The sequence below is a fragment of the Papaver somniferum genome, chromosome 8, assembly GCF_003573695.1.
Source record: "Papaver somniferum cultivar HN1 chromosome 8, ASM357369v1, whole genome shotgun sequence".
NCBI classification, from domain to species: domain Eukaryota; kingdom Viridiplantae; phylum Streptophyta; class Magnoliopsida; order Ranunculales; family Papaveraceae; genus Papaver; species Papaver somniferum.
In genome coordinates this window covers 99,410,403-99,426,138 of record NC_039365.1, presented here as the reverse complement: position 1 = coordinate 99,426,138, position 15,736 = coordinate 99,410,403, and positions in this window count along the sequence as shown.

The window sequence follows — 15,736 nt, the reverse complement described above, 5'->3', positions numbered from 1 at the left end:
TTATTCTACCTGTTTCACTTTTTATCTCTTAAAAGTATTTTTCAATTTTCTGAAAATTGGTTCCAATTTCATAAAATCTTTCATTCTTCCATGCGTCTCTAAGACCAGCACAAGATTTCACCTTTTCAATTTCATCCTAAACAGTTTTTAGCTGATGTTTACTTAGATGCAGTTTTTCATTACCTTCTAAAACTTTTTCAATTAAAAACGTTCTCTGACCTTGGGTTTCCCTTTCCCATCTTTGTTAAGACCAGGAGAGGATTTTCTCCCCTTTTTTATGTTGATTTCCTAAGTTTTCAACTGATGCTTCTTTTAATTCAAAACTTTTCTCAACCATTTATGCGGATCTGTAGTTCGGTTAAATGGAATGTTGTTTTGATTTCTTTAAAATACACATATATTTGACTATCTATGTGTCGCGATTGGTATCTAAGTTCGCAAAAATCCATCAAGTTCTCTATGTCAGCTATTACATTTTAAGCTACTTATAATGTTTGAATGTTGCTTGCCTTATAACTGTTTGAGAAAATGGTTCTATGAACTATTATGTTTAGATGATATTTCTATCTAAGATATGGACTTGTTTCTTTTAACCCACTGATCACGTCCTCATGCCAATGACGATGAAGTACAAAGTTCACCCAAGTGAACGATGAAGGACTAATTATGACGATGCAGTCCTGACCCAATCAACGTCGCTGGCTCAAAGTCACTAAGAAACCGCTGCTTCATAACCACCGAAGAGGCAAAGCAAAGAAGCAACGATGATCGCTCCAGTCCCCTAATGTGATGATACACACGTGAATGGATCGTCCATCAATTTAAAGCTCACCAGTAAATGGCTCAACTCAGGATTAAGACCATAAGGCTCAATTCAAATTACGGACCAACTGACCTTCAAGAATGCAGCAGCTCAAGTAACAGTGCCAGCATCACAACGAAGGATCTAAGAAGATAAGGTTTCAATCCAAAATCCGACGTCCAAAGTCCAAAGACGATGACACTAAACTGGCGTGCAAACCCGATGAAAGCTCTGGTCCGTATGGAGATGATTGTATGCACGACGATGATGCAAGGTCCCGTGATGACCATTCCAAGCCCGCCAACGAAGGCTCTTAAACCAAGCTAACACGAAGCAGATGGCGTCCCGATGCAAAGAAGAGGATCCCGATGGTACAAATTCCGATGCTGGTGATCAAAGTATCCCGAAGATGCAAAGTCAACAACGATGAACATGTCAAGTAGAGGCTAATAGGAGCAATTGACCACGCTGTTGTTGCTGCGATGTGAGGAGATCAACCGACGAATGCGGACTCCATTTAAAGAGGATAACAGCAGTTCGAGTTGGAGGTTGCACTAAAAGCAAAACAAAGGACGATCCAAATTCCACAACGCTGATCTTTGATGAAGACAATCCAAAGGGTGTCAACGACGAGACCAAGTCTTGCTGAGATGACCCAATTCCGAAGATGAAGAGCCAAAGTCTCGCTACGATGATTCAAGGCCGAAGACGATCCAAAGTCCGATGGTTCAAATTCTGGTGACGACGATAAAGAGCACCTCAATCTCGATGATTACTCCTCATCTCCGATGCTGCAGAGCAACCAGAGTAGAGTGATGACAATTCAGGCCAGTGGAAGATTCAAACAACGAAGATGGCGTACATTTAGCACCATCAGCAATCTGAAGCACGCACGAAGAATCATTGACAGTATGTTTAAAGCTCGCATAAAGATTCGTACCACACCCATACCAGTTTAACCAACTCACTTCGCAGAGAGGCACCAGCCCAAATGTGAGAATTTGGACTCCAACGATGATTCAAGGTCCATGACGAAGGGTCTCCCTCCAAAGACGAAGGCTTTTTATGACGAAGGGTCTCCCTCCGAAGACGAAGGCTTTTTATGACGAAGGGTCTCCCTCCAAAGACGAAGACTTTTTATGACGAAGGGTCTCCCTCCGAAGACGAAGGCTTTTTATGACGAAGGGTCTCCCTCCTAAGACGATGGCTTTTTATGACGAAGGGTCTCCCTCCGAAGACGAAGGTTATTATGACGAAGGGTCTCCCTCCGGGTCTCCCTACGAAGAATTAGGCTTTTTATGACGAAGGGTCTCCCTCCGAAGACCTCCTATTGAGTAGAGGCAGCAGCCCAAGTGTGAGAATATGGACTCCAACGATGATACAAAGCCTGATTATGATCCAACTGACGAAGGACTCGAAGCCATCTCCGCACTTTTTTAAGTTCACAGTTCTAAGCAACACTCCAATAACGAAGAGCATCTCAAGTCCAACGTAACCAGGCTCAAGTCTTACGATGACGATGCAAATCCCTGGGATGACGGTGCAAGGCCGACGACGAACAATGGTGAGAAGTGGAACACGACGATGGTGCCAAAAACGAGGATGAAGCTCAAGCAACGATGCTGATAGTACCTGGAAGTGTAGTTCGTTCGGTGATGCTATAAATTCTGCCAGAGCAAAGCCCAAAGTCCGAAGCATAAACCTGATAAAGATGGTTCACCCCTGATGATGACAGTGCCAAAGTTCCCCCAGAGGACGATAATTCAAAGTCCACGATGAAGTACAAAGTTCACCCAAGTGGAAGTCCAATGATGATTCAATATCCGATGTCGATGCAAGTAACCTGAAGTATAAAACTGCTGCATATCCACCAAGTTGCTGCCGACGTAGAGATTAAATTTACGTCGTGAAAATTAACGCAATGTTGCTGCCATGAAGAGGAGAGCCCAACTCGAGTGTAGAACAGCACTAGCAACACACCAAAGGAGCAACGAAGTTGGTTCCACTCCCTAACACCGATGATATGATGCTCGATACTGATGATCCAAGATTAACCCGACGTGCGAAGCATCTCATAATTCGATGATCCAATATTAACCCGGCGTACGAAGAATCTCGCAGTTCGACGAGCGAAGATGACAAGCCATAGTCCATGACGATGCTCTCCGAAGACAATGAGCCCAAATCTTGCAACAACAATCAACAACGATAATCTTTAAGGAAAACGATCCAAGGACCAACGACGATGATAGGCAGTGCCTCTTATCAGCAGTGGAGAGCCGCATTTTTCATTGTTTCATATTTCTAATTGGTTATGATTACGTACATACTTCAAATTGGGTATATAGTTCATACTTCTTATTGTACTGCATACTTTTTAGCAAATATAATTCTTCAACGAACCTTCATACTTCTTATGAATTGATTCACTCGAGAACCGATACTTCTTATTCGAAGAATACTTCGGAATTTTTTCTTATACTTCTGCTCTTTAGTGACCATTTTTGTTTTTTTTACGTCGTGTATTTCTTGGTGACGACGATCCAAATTCTGACAACGATGATACCAGTAACCCAAAGAGGATGCCTAATCGATAATATATCTTCGGTCCTATAATTTAAACTAGAGTTCAAGCAATGATGTTATACGAAGACTCCCAAGTATCCATTTTGGCAGCAACAGAAATACAACGATAGTGCAAACCCGAGGGCTGCAACAATATAAATCCAAGGGCGATGATCTAAGGCCCAAAGATGATGACCCAAAGTCTTGGTACGACGATACAAATCCCAGTGATGATGATCTCCCAAGGCTGTCACAAAATTCCTAATAACAATGCTGATCTCCAACAACGAAGGCTCTGCTGACGAAGGCTCCAACAACGAAGCTTCTGCTATTCATCGAAGACTCAGGTGAGGAAGGTCCAAACAACAAAGGCTTTGCTCCAGCAACGAAGGCCCTGTTGACGAGGACTCCAACAACGAAGGCTCTGTTGATGAAAGTCCCAACAACAAAGGCTTTGCTCCAACAACGAAGGCCCTGTTGACGAGGGCTCCAACAACGAAGACTTTGTTGACGAAGGCTCCAACAACGAAGGCTCTGTTGACGAAGGCTCCAACAACGAAGCTTCTGCTATTCATCAAAGACTCAGGTGAGGAAGGTCGAAACAACAAAGGCTTTGCTCCAGCAACGAAGGCCCTGTTGACGAGGACTCCAACAACGAAGGCTCTGTTGACGAAAGTCCCAACAACAAAGGCTTTGCTCCAACAACGAAGGCCCTGTTGACGAGGGCTCCAACAACGAAGGCTCTGTTGACGAAGGCTCCAACAACGAAGGCTCTGTTGACGAAGGCTCCAACAACGAAGGCTCTGTTGACAAAGGCTCCAACGAAGGTTCTGCTGTTCATAACTATGATCCAGAATATGATGGTCGAGCAGGACGGTCAATGTTTACGGAGCAATCTCCCTGAACTTCATATCTTCATGAATGAAGATATCCCTTAAAAAAGAGATATGATCTTCGTGAATGAAGATATCCCTTACCACAGAAAGAGGAAGATATCTCTTTCGCATTCACGACGATGATCCAAAATCCGGTGGGGATGCTCCAAAGACATCAACGATGCATAATCCAATGGAGAGTGCAAATCTTTGCAAGGACGATTCAAAGACGAAGGCGTCTGTACAATAAATGAGAAGTAGCGCAGACATGATGCTTGCTGAAGAAGACGATTATTGCTCCAGACACCGCACTAGTTAACTACTGAGAAGCATAAAAAGCTTGGCCAATATGGTGTCGGCCCCACTCCGAAAATATAGCTTCGGTGAAATTCCGATGATACATGATGATGACAATACGATTCCCTACAAGCTCCTAAAGTGTCCTTGGGGTTTAATAATTTTAACCCAATCAATAAACAAAATTCAATCTCGAGGTATTTCTGGCGGTTTTCAAGTTGCTAATTGAAATTAAATAGTTTCATAATGTTGGTATTACTAACAAGTATCTTGAAGCACAAGAAATAAAATAATTTCTTGTCCTGGACCGATCCTAAAACGAGCGGGTAATACAATATGAGATTAAATATCTCACGTGGATACCAAGTAAACAAGCCTTCTACTGTAACCTCGAAACTTTTTTCACTCAAAGATGCCCGACGGCAATACACACAGAAGCATGTGCTGGTTGTTACAGATCTCCAGCAAATCATGATTTTTGGCAACTGCAATAGAGAAAAAGTGACAGCAACGGAGAAGTTAATAAATTCTTCGTCGGGGCAATCATTTCAAAAGCACAGTTCAAGGGGCAGCTCAAATTCGACAGCCTAAGCATCCTACGTTAGAGCAGATACTTTTTCTTTCGCAAGCTTCAAGAACCACCTTCCGAAACCAAAAGGGGGCATACACACAACTAAAGAGTTTGCAAATATTCAGACTCCTTGCATCTTGTTTATATTAGCATACATTGTTATATGCATTTGATACATTTCAATTCGGAATAATGCATACATTTCCATAAATTGGATACGTTTTTGGATACTAATGCATATAATGGAGAACCGGGGCAAGCACCACCGGTCTCATATCTTCATACTGGGTAAAGCGTTCACACGCAATCTCTCCGGACTCCCCCATAAGCGTCTATGAGTGTACGACCAGGGGGAAGGCTTCCATAAGAAAGAGATGCCCAACATGACATGCCTTTGGCAGCTCAGCGGAACGGGTGTTTGCAAAACATTCAGTTTTACACCACGTCTCCGGGAGATTTTCGACCCCCACCGTTCAGTAGTCCCCTGGCCCGGGATTGGATAACGGGGTGACAGGTCCCAAACATAGCACAAGGTAATCCCTTCGTGACACTATGGTCCCAAACACTCATGCTCAGAGACAATGAATTCATAAATCTACGCAAGGATGGGGCACGAGCAGCCATACAAATTTCTTAATAAGTTTACTACTGCATAAAGAAGTTGACATTTATTCACTGATGTTATTACTGATACCATGAATTTACCTTATTGATTATAATACATGAAATATCGGGCACTTACATTTGTGCCAGTAAAACTACACAACAAGTCAACGAATTCAAGTAACCCGACAAGGTCCACATATGATCCTTAGCTCAAGCAAAGAACCACATGAGCATGAAGACGAACATAAGTAGATTGTGGGCGCGTAAGGATGAAGGCAAGCAAACCGATAGAGCTGGATGTAAACAAAACCAAGAATCTACGGACAACTGCTGGTACACACCAACGGAAGAGATGTCGCATGACCGATGCCGGAGCTACCTATGCTGATTGCTGGTGCAATCAGCATAGGTATCACTAATACATAAGCTTTGCAACCATTGGCAGCAGCAGGGCAATTACTTTTTCTTTCACAAGCTTCGGCATCAGCTTCCAAAACCAAAAGGGGGCACACATACATCACACCTAACTAAAGAGTTTGAAAACACTTATACTCCTTGCATTTTTATATGCATTTGATACATTTGATACATTTTTAAAATATGCATACATTTCTATGATAACACTTCATATATTTTGCAAAGACAATTCATTTCTTACATTCTGAATGACGCACTCTCACAAATTGCATGTATTTTTGGATATTAATGCACACAATGGAGAACCGGGGCAAGCACCACCGGTCTCAAACCATCATACTGGGGAAAGCGCTTGCACGCAATCTCTCTGGACTCCCCCGTAAGCGTCTATGAGTCTATGACCAGGGGGAAGATTTCCATAAGAAAGAGATACCCAACATGACATGCCTTTGGCAGCTCAGCGGAACGGGTGTTTGCAATACATTCAGTTTTACACCACGTCTCCGGGAGATTTTCAAACCCCCACCGTTCGGTAATTTCCTGGCCCGAAATTAGCCAACGGGGTGACAGGTTCAAACACTCATCAAATACTCATCTTGCCTCTATGCTAATGGATTTACTTATATATGAAAACATTGTGTTGTGTATTTAAAAATGTCAGTTAGTTCATACATTGATGACTCTTATATTAATTAAGATACACATAAAAGGAAGAATTAATTCCACTTCAACGACTGGGGCAACCTCCAATAAATCCACGAAGATTCATTGATGCTGAGGCATACATGCTACCACACGACTAATGATGCCGCTACGTACCTACGTCGAGACAATGTCATCACAACAAAAAACCAACAATGGTACAAAGCGAAGACAACGACACCAAGTCATATGACGACGACATAGGCAGTAAAGCTGGGGGAGCAAAGAACCTCTTGCGGTTCATAAAGCAACGCTGGAGTGTTGCGGAAAAGCTCATGGTGACTATGCTGCCTACCCAAAGCTATATACAAGATTGATGTCGCGAAGATGGTCCGAAGAACGAATATGACACTTGTTGTTGTTACACGTATTATTGACGATGTACCTTGCTGCTGCGCAACTGATGCTATGAAGTACTTTCGAGTTGGGTAACGAAGATCACTCAGGTCGGCCAAGAACTTTCGCCTACTTTGATACCGAAGACGGTCGAACCGAGGACCGGTTGCGAATAACTCATGCTGCTGCTGTACACGCTACCGTTGCTGCTCCACCGGAGTTACTTCTTATTATTTCTTGTTAACGGAAGAGAGTGGTATCTCTCTCTTATACTTCATATTCCTTATTGAGCATATTTTATGCTCATTATTGGTCAAGCTTCATACTTATATACCACAAGAATCGATAAATATTACTTTGTAGACTTCATGCTTCTTGCCGAAGAGTACCTACGGCGGAATTATTTATTCCTATCATACTTTTATTAATCATTGTCACTTCGATTACCTATATCCATTATTCGTGCTTCTTCATGAACGAAGCATCACCATTGCCTTGTATCCGCTGAGGTCCTCGTTGTAAAAATTCTCATGGAAAGGTGGACGTGCGAGCTGTTGGTCTGAACGCGGCGTTACTGCTGACGTGTTTTCACTATGGTATACATACCGCCGACATTGCTATACGGAAGAGACGATGCCACTGCCTGTATTACGGTTGTTGAATGCTGCTACAGCTAAGCTAACGTTATGGAGTGATATCAACTCGATGCCAACAAAGAACAAGCCAAGAAACGTAAAATTTCCAAGTGCTCCAACGAATACCATTCGTACAGATGGATTCCACGTTGCCAATAGGAAAACAAGCATTGAACGATGAAGGATAAATAACTCAGAATGGGGCATGAAATCCTCAATGGGGAGCAAGGATAAGCAAGAGATGTTTCTGAATTCCGGTAAAGAATAGGGGAAAGTATTAATACTTTGTCGTAATATATTCTTTACCGAAGTTCTTCCACGAAGAGCGCAAAAACCTTTCGACAAGGGGGCATCTAAAGGAAACAACAACCGATGCAATGACAAACAAGGTGGAAGTGATTGTTCTCAAGGATTGTTCACCAACAACCCTCAAGAAAAGGGGAAAATTGTATACACTATAATCTGTATTGACACGTGGAGGACAATCAGAAGCCGCAGCTGGATATAATTGTACAACAGCACACACCGAATCATTTGCAAGCCTGCTTCATTATTAAGCTAAGGATAAACATGTCATTTGACGGAAGATATTTTCCCCTTAAAAGCCTGACGATTAGGTCTGAAAGTGGGGGCGACTTCTTCTCTTCTCTCTCGACCTAAAAACTCTCTGCACTTCTCTCTTTTGTAATGAAGTCCCGTTGGAACTGAGCAAGGATTAATGAAAACCTTAACTCTCTTTTACCCGTGGATGTAGACATTCTGTCGAACCACGTATATTATTGTGTTCTATTTTACTTTACTGCACTTAATTTTGCATTGATTTTATGTTTATATCTCATTCTATCTGTTGATATATCGTTTCTTTCATTTGGTTGTGATACCAAATTAAGGGTATTCACAACCACTTTATCACTAACTTAATTTCTTGCTGGCCTTTAAAGTCCTCCACTTATGCTATCTGGATTCATAAATCTTGCTCAACTTCTTAGTATGTTGCAGTGGATACTGGATGCTCATAGTCTGCCCGCCAAAGATAAACAATCCCCCTCTTTATTATTATAATAAACAACACTACCGAGCTACTTGATGAGATAAGTAATGTAGTTTCTTTTAGACAAACCTCAAAGCCCGTCCTTCTGATGCAACAATTGTTGCAACTGTAATAATAAAACACTCAAAGAAAGATGTTAGAAGTAAAATTTCTGGAAGGTAAATAAACACTCAAATGGACAGCAAACAGAGGACAGAGTCACGTATTCAACACGCTGTCCTTAACACAATAGTTGACCGGTACGCCTCAAGAATGAGTGATGCCTATACCATGTGGTCAAGTTGTATCCAGAATAAAACTGCCCGTTGCAAGTATTGTTAGCACTACAATACTTTCCCACTCATACGAACTCAACAACAAAGCAAGGAAGAAAATAAAAAGACCACACAGAGGGAGAGAGACGAAAAGAAGAGGATAGTAGCTCTTCTGGACACAAATGAAAATGAAAGTTTCGAATTCTTTTTATAGGCAAACAAAGAGGGTGAAATCAATGCACATTAATGTGCGAATCAATACTGCATAATGCTGCCATGACGTCGACATAATTCTGTCATCAACATTCAAAAAACGGTAAGAAAATGTCGACATCCATGCAAATAAATCCGTTAAGAAAAATGTTTTTGGTAAGATAATAAATTCACCTGGGTCACACGCCCCCCATATTTAAGACAGAATTTATTTTGATTTTCAAAATGATTAGGAAATAAATCAAAAGAAATTTTTTCAAAAAGGAAAGTCTTGGTTGACCAAAGTCCATGGCGCAAACACGAGCTCGAGCCCTAAGCCCAAGCCTTTAGTGGAAACAAAAATATTTATCCCCACCCGTTCCACCCACATTGTTTTACTAACTATCCATAAAGGAATAGCTATATAGTGGAACTCCTCTTTAGTTATGCCCAATGTGGGACTAAAGGACCTATTTCATTCACTCATAGAAAATGAGTAAGAGCTCTCAGAGACCCAAAGGTCCTAAGTTCCATTCCCACTAAGACCATAAAATCAAAACATTAAAAACTCATTTTCTCCAACAATCCCCCACATGAATGAAATACCGATACAAATCAGAAAACGGAAAGCGAGAAATACAACTTAGGCAAGAGGTGTCCATGAGGTCTTGAACCTTTGCTTAGTGAGAAATTTCCGGAACTACTTGATGTACAATGAACGCGATGTCTTGAACTGCCATCTTTATGTAATCCGCGATAATAACCACGCGTGATATCTCTCTAGGTGCTGTCAAGTTCGTGCCGTTGTGTCCTTTTTGGCCCTGGACAAATCTCGTTTCTCAGAATGCTCTAGAGAATCAGCTCTATTCTCATAGGAAGCGACCCACTTCCACATTCAGATAGGTGAGTTCCATCAAGAGTGTTTACTGCTACACCCCACTTCAATCTTAAATTAGAACTATATAACTCATTAAGACTTAGTTAAAAGTCATCCTTCACGTGCAGTCACACTATCACGTCAACACCATAGGGAAGGGACAGAGAATGAAATTCTCTGATAGTGTTTACCTTGACCCACCACAAATTAGTTGTCTCATTCAAAACCTTGATCTTGGGATCTCCAGTCAACAAGGTTGAGTATCCTTCATGGCAAGTTTATTTAATGAGCTTAAGACCCATCCCCTTTGATGCATAATTAACTATCTCTTTGGACAAACCTTTCTTCAAAGGGTTTGTGATATTCTCTTTGGACATAATCCAATCAATGGAAATAACACCAATTGAGATTAGTTATTCTTAGCTTTAGCCATTACATCTTGGCTAACACAAAGTATAGATATAGCTGGCACATGCCTATGCCAGAGAGGAATGTCTTCTAAAAAGCATCTTAGGTACTCGGTCCCCTCTCGTGCTTTATCTAACGTAATACTCTCAAATTCCATAGTGATTTGAGCAAAACATGTCTGTTTGGAAATCTTCCAAAAACAGACCCCCAAACTAGAGTGAAAATATATACACTTTTAGACTTAGACTCCTCTGAGTCAGATATCCAGTTTGCATCACAAAATCCCTCAAGGACGGCAAGATACCTTTCATAAACCAAACAAAAGTTAATAGAGTAATTTAGGTACCATATTACTCTAATAAGTGTATCCCAATGCGCTTGCTCTGGATTACAGGTTATATCTACCTAACTTACTCACAATATAGGCAATGTCTGGACTCTTATAGCTCATTAAATCCATCAGACATCCTATAACTCTTGAGTATTCAAGTTAAGATACTCCTTACCCTTATTTATCGTGAGTCTATAAGAAGAATCGTACGGAGTACAAGCATGATTACAATCCTACTGATTGAATATCTTAACCACAAATTCAACATAATGAGAACGACTAACACTATAAATAATAGATTATCTTTTAATCCTCATACCTAAGATTACATTAACATGGCCTAAGTCTTTCAAGTCAACGTTCTCATTCAACGCATCTTTTTAGTGGAATTAATCACATCTATGTTTGTATCAAGTATAAGAATATAAAAAAGATACATACAATCACACATGCATCCTCAACAAGTTACTTGTAAATATACTTATTGCATTCATTAACTTAAATCCACTACTCATTATCATATGATCAAATTTTCATATCACTGTTTAAAAAAAAAAACCATACAAAATTTGTTCAACTTACAAACATTTTCTTCATAAACTTTCACTAGAAAGTCCCCAGGTTAGTCTATGTAAATTTCTTTATCTAATTCACGTTTCTAAAAAAGTTTTCTTAACATGCATCTGATGTATCTCTAAGTTTTTTACGACAACAACAACAATTAGCATCTCAACGAAAGTAATTCTCGTCACATGTGAATAAGAATCAAGGAAATTTACACCTTCTTTCAGTTTATAGCCTTTAGCTACCAACCAAGCCTTATATTTTTTCATAGTTCCATCTACCTTACGTTTCCTCTTAAAGACTCATTTACATCCTATGGTCTTACTCCCTGGAGGTAAACTAGCAAGCTCCCAAGTCTCGGCTAGTGTTACGAAGTAAGGTCCAAAGGAAGTTTTGGTTTTAGCCCCTTTACTTCTCCTAGGATCAATTTCTATTTCATCTTCCTCTAAAGGTAAAGTCTGACTGGTTGAAGGGACATCTAGGGGATCAACACCTCTTTTACGAGAGTCAAATTTTAATGGAAAAATATTTTCAAAAAACACATCATCCCTAGATTCCATAATAGTATTCACACCAATTTCAGAAATTTCAGAACTCACAACCTTAAATCTATATGCAGTAGTATGCTCAGGATACCCTATGAAGACACAATCAACATTTTTGGGTCCTATCTTGGTTGTTTTAGATTTAAAGATGACAATATTAGCCAAACACCCCCACACTTTGAAGTATGCAAAATAAGGTTGTCTACCTTTCCACAGTTCATATGGAGTTTTATCTGATCTTTTAAAGGGTACTCTATTCAGTATATAGCAGGATGAGAGGACAGCTTCCCCCCACAAGTTCGAAGGTAATCCTGAAATAATTAACATGACATTCATCATATCCTTAAGGGTACGGTTCTTACGTTCATTTACTCCATTAGACTGAGTTGAATAAGGAGGGGTAATCTCGTGTATTATGCCATGTTCTACACAGAAATCTCCTATATGAGTTATGCACTCACCACCACGGTCAGACCTAATGGTTTTAATGGTAGTATTCAATTGGTTTTCAACTTCTAGTTTATACCTCTTAAAGGATTCTAAGGCGTCATCCTTACCTCTAAGCAAATATAAATGACAATACCTCGTACTATCGTCTATAAAAGTAACAAACCATTTCTTACCACCTCTAGTTTGAACGGATTTCAAGTCAACTAGGTCTGAGTGAATTAATTCAAAGGGTTTAGAATTTCTATGAACATTTTTTCTAAAAAGGTTTTTCTAGCATATTTTGATTCTACGCAAATGTCACATTTGTGTTCTTTTTCCAAACTAAATTTGGGTATGCAGCCTACATTAGCTAGTTTATGCATTGACTTATAATTTAATCTAAGTCTACCATGCAAAACATTCAAACACACACAAAATATAAAAAATATTCACTTCATCAATTTTCTTTTATGCTTATATAAACCCTAAGTCATATAACCGATGCCTGAAAAATCATTTCCCTTAGTTACGACAAGATTTTTACTGATTCATTTAATATATTGAATCTTTTACCATCTTCAGTAGAACAAGATACAAGATTCTAGCTTGCATATGCCTGGAACATGAAAATTCATTCAACGTGAGAATGTTATTGATATGAGCTTCTGCTCGACCTTTCCCTTTTATGAAACCTCTGTCGCAAATGAGTTACTCATATAGAGTTTCTCAACATCCCTTATTTTCAGATAAGAGGTGAACATGTATTTGTTTTAACAAGCATGCTTAGTTGCTCCAGAGTCCACTCCAGTCTCTCACATAGGTTATCATGCCACTAAACTCATTCTAGTTTGTTTCAACTAAATTAGCATTAACTTTCTGCTTATTAAGGTTTTATGTTGTCTACACATTAATGCCATTTGACCAGGAATTTTACAAACATAACAAACATCCTTAATTAAAGTAATGCTAGATTTAGGTCTGTGAAACATACCTTTGTTACAAGATCTATGCAAAGTGTTGAATTTGATGTTCTCACATTTGCCATCTTTGGAAGATTTATTTTCAGCCACATGCGCCTATTAGCCATGTCCCTTGTAGATGAAACCTTTATTCACAAACCACAATTCCGAATCAGAAAATAAAATATGAATTTTGAAGATAGCATCTAGATTTACAAACTTCGTTTGAACCACCATTTCAAAAAAAAAAAAAAAACTCATGGTTACCCCATAAAAACTAATATTGTCAACAACAAATTTCTGTTCGTCAGAATGTTTCAGGAACATTTCTTTGTTTTGTAAAATATCGAAAAAAATACTTTTACAACTTCAAAAATTGTGAAATTTTACGTGGGTAACTACCAAGATGTCTACTACATTAGTCCAAAAGGGTTTATCAAAATTCTTTCTAGGTTAAGAGATAAACTCGAAACTCTACAGCTGACCCAAAATTTCTTTTTTTTTTGCATTTTCACTCCACAAATAACATCCATGATTGTTGGGTGCAATAATTAAATACAAGGAACAATAAAATAAACAAAAATTATTGATACTTATCTCCTTTATAATGGAAGTGATCGGTTTGACAAAACGGATGAGCTCCCCAAAAATTTTTTCTGACTCATCAACATCGTTCTTACCCATTGTTACAGATAGAAAAGACTATTATGTTAAGATTGTTGCAACTGTAACAATAAAACACTCAAATAAAGATGTTAGAAGTAAAATTTCTGGAAGGTAAATAAACACTCAAATGGACAGCAAACAGAGGACAGAGTCACATGTTCAACACGATGTCCTTAACACAATAGTTGACCGGTACGCCTCAATAATGAGTGATGCCTATAGTTTTGGTGGCCGAGAAGACGAGGTTTGATATGAATCTGAAATTGCAGGTTATGAAGTACTGTTGAGAAGACGCGGAGGAGATGCGAGCAGAAATGATGAACTTGGTTTGTTAAATGAGGGTATCATGAATTGAGTTTTTTTTGGAGTTGCTGTTAGCTGTGTGGTGGTATCTAGTGTTGGTGTTGGTTCTGATGGAGATGCTTCATAGCAGGTAATAAGGAGCTGAAGGTAACGTTGTGAACAAGAAGTGTTGCTTAGCTGTAATACTGCAGAAGATGGATGAGAGTAATAGATGTATGCTTAGGTTCCGAAGGGAATGGTGTCTTTGCCAAAGGAGTTTTAACTGAGATGAACTGAAGAAAGATGGGTTATGTTCTGGCCAGTGGAAGTGGTAATGAACTGTTGCTGGTTAAACAGTGATGGAGTTTTGTGGCGCAGTTAGAAAGAATTGGATCGAGTTCACTGTTGCTTCCTGGAGATGATAGAACTGGTAGAGTGCAGTTGTTACTGAGCTGAAATGCAAAGATGAACTGGAGCGAGTTGGAAGTGATGATGCAACGGAATGGCGACTGAATGTGTTGTTGCAATTGCAATTGAGTGATGAGCATGTGAGCTGAACTGAAATGGTGCTGCTGGATTTTATCTGGTAGTGATTGATTGATGCACTTGAGCTGTGATGCAGGGATTGATTAACTTGAGTTAGAAGCAGCTGTTGTAGGTTAAGGATTGAAGTTGTGTGTGAAGTGAAGTTGTAGGTGGTTGTGATGGTCTTGAACCAGAGCTGGTTGAGCCGAAATGGAGGTGGATTAGACTGTGTTTGATGCAGTGGGGATTGAAGTATGAAATTGCAGCTGTAACTGGTGGTTGCAACTAAATGGACTGAGACAGTGGTGCTGCTGCTGGTATGTTAGAGTTGCAGTTATGCATTTGAAGCTACAAGATGGCAGTTTGAGTTGTGAATGATGTGAAGCTGCACGGGATTGTAGTTGGTGGTAGAAGAGGACTGGTGTTTGCTGACTGCAATGGATTGGCAGTTGCAGTAGCGGGAATGGAGCAGCTGAAATGATGCAGGGGTCTAGCCAAAGGATATGGCGTTGTCGCAGGCTAGACGCAGGGATGGTTGCTGCTAAAGTTATTAAGTTGGTCAAATGGGTAAAGCTGCAGTTCTGGATAATGGCATTGCAGGTGGAATGGAGATGTATTGATGACGAGCTCGAGAGGCAACATGAATGGCAATGATAAACACGAAAAGAGAGTGATTAATGGCAGTATTGCTCGAAATTGAGTAGAAGACTGTGATGGTGTTGGCTGGCCTGAGATGGTGCCTGAAGTTGTTGAAGTTGAGTTAGCAGCGCAGGGAAGACTTGAGTTTGAGTAGATGAATGCTAGGTATCTGTAAAAGATTGAAAGTGAAGCTAAAGTGGAATGTGTT